Raw genomic sequence first — 2,684 nt, 5'->3', positions numbered from 1 at the left:
TAGGCCGTGTGAACATACCCCAACAGTAAAACAGGATAGTGTGGTGCTGAGATGATGTGGTGGTGCTTTTCTGCCTGAGGACCTAGAAAACGTTTCTTTATTGAGGACCTTTCATCTGTTCAAAAACCGTCAGTTGACATCTCATTTAGATTGCAGGCGTCTCACAGAATCCGAAGCTTATGATTTGTTTCTTCTAGCCCCCACCATTCCTGAAATATCGGGGCCATTCGTTCTGGTGTGCAATATACAAATTAGGCCTTTGACTGTCAAGTGGGTGGTTACCCCTTATTAAGTGACAGGTGTTACCTGCCCACTTGACAGTCAAAGGCCTTATTTGCATATCGGGCACCAAAACTAACAGCACCAATATTTCAGCAACGGTGGGGGTTAGAAGAAAAAAAATACAAAGCAGAAGAATGTGCCTAAAATCTAACGGAGATGCCAGCTGCATTTTAATTTTTTCCTCCCCGCCTTCCAAAAGCCATAACTTTTTCTTCATCGACATAGCCATATGTGGGCTTGTTTTTTGCTGGAAAAGTTGTAGTTATTCATGGCACCATTTATTCTACTGCATAATGTACTGGGAAGCAGAAAAAAACCCCTTGTTTTTGGATTAATATGGGCAAAAAACGCCATTTTTTGGGGGGTTTCGTTTTTATGGCATCCATCAGGCGTTAAAAACTACATATTCATATTCTACAAGTTGATACGATTACGCGAATACCAAATGTATGTTTTGTTTTAGGTTTTACAGTTGTTAAAAAAATAAAACTATTTGCAAAAAAAAATAAAAATGTTTTGTGTATTCTGAGAGCCATACAAGATGGCAGACCTGGGGGCCTTTATTAGGCACCCAGGCTACCATGACAACCATTTTCACCGGCCGATTGCGTCGCGTGGTGCGCAATGGCATGTTTGACGGGGCGCCCCCGATCCCAACAATTTAAATGCAGTGGTCGCGATTGACCTCGGCATTTGAGGTGTTAAACGGGCGGATTCAAAGTGATCTTTGATTCCGCTGGTTGCAGTGAGGTATCGGCTGTATAACACAGCCGTCACCCGCTGAGTATGGAGCGAGCTCAGCACGTGAGCCTGCTCCATACATCCTCTTAACGGCTGTCACGTACTAGTACATGACATGTTGGTAAGGGGTTAAATGGTCCAACAGTCTGGTTCAGTAGGCTACACAATCATGGGGAAAACTGCTGACTTGACAGTTGTCCAGAAGACAGTCATTGACACTCTCCAAAAGGAGGGTAAGCCACAAAAGGACATTGCTAAAAAAGCTGGCTGTTCACAGAGTGCTGTATCCAAGCATATTAATGGAGTGTTGAGAGGAAGGAAAAAGTGTGGTAGAAAAAGGTGCACAAGCAACAGGGATATCCGCAGACCTGAAAGGATTGTCAAGAAAAGGCCATTAAAGAATCTGGGGGAGATTCACAAGGAGTGGATTGCGGCTGGAGTCATTGCTTCAAGAGCCAACACACCCAGACGTATGCAGGACATGGGCTACAACTGTTGCATTCCTTGAGACAACGTCAGAAGCGTCTTACTTGGGCTAGGGAGAAAAGTGGTCCAAAGTCCTGTTTCCAGATTAAAGTAAATTTTGCATTTCATTGGGAATCTCGGTCCCAGAGTCTGGAGGAACAGTGGAGAGACATCAATCCAAGTGTCTTGCAGTCCAGTGTGAAGTTTCTAGTCAGTGATGGTTTGGGGACCGTGTAACCTGCTGGTGTTGGTCCACTGTGTTATATCAAGTCCAGAGTCAGCGCAGCGTCTAGCAGGATATTTTCGAGTACTTCATGCTTCCCCCTGCTGACAAGCTTTATGGAGATGCGGATTTCATTTTCCAGCAGGACTTGGCACCTGCCCACACTGCCAAAAGTACCAATATCTGGTTTAATACCCACAGTCCATTCTAAATGCGTAGCCTAATAAATCTTTTATTAATATATACTTTTCTTGTGGATTTGCCTTTGATGATAGCAGCATTGTATTTGGTTCAGTTTTCCTTTTTTTATGTATGCCTAATCGAGCGGTTGCCTTATGTCTTACCGGTTTGGACCTAGCCGCAGCTTCATCATCATTTATTATTCTGTCTACAGTAGAGTTGTGCCTACTTTTGAACAACCTTCATAGGTGAGCACAATTACTACTACTGTTCATCCACCTATACCATCCTTTGTGATCTGCACCCTGTGGCGCCATGGTTTTTTCTTTTAATAACCACAGTATCACTGCGCTTGATTGGCCAGCAAACTGGACTGACCTAAACCCCATAGAGAATCTATGGGGTATTGTTAAGAGGAAGATGACCAGACCCAACAATGCAGACGAGCTGAAGGCCGCTATCAGAGCAACGTGGGCTTCCATAACACCTCAGCAGTGCCACAGGCTGATCGCCTCCATGCCACGCCGCATTGATGCAGTAATTCATGCAAAAGAAGCCCCGACCAAATAATGAGGGCATATACTGTACATACTTTTCAGTAGGCCAACATTTCAGTATTAAAAATCATTTTTAAAATTGGGCTTATATAATACTCTAATTTTCTGAGAGACTAAATTTAGCGTTTTCATTAACTGTTACCATAATCATCAACATTAGAAGAAAAAAATGTTGGAAATAGATCACCAATAGACTGCCCCCACATTAGTGCTACCACTCTGCCCATGAAGTATTG

Source organism: Rhinoderma darwinii, chromosome 6 (genome assembly GCF_050947455.1).
Source record: "Rhinoderma darwinii isolate aRhiDar2 chromosome 6, aRhiDar2.hap1, whole genome shotgun sequence".
In the NCBI taxonomy this organism is placed as follows: domain Eukaryota; kingdom Metazoa; phylum Chordata; class Amphibia; order Anura; family Rhinodermatidae; genus Rhinoderma; species Rhinoderma darwinii.
The sequence above is the reverse complement of the archived record's forward strand: the minus strand, read 5'-3'. Positions refer to the sequence as shown.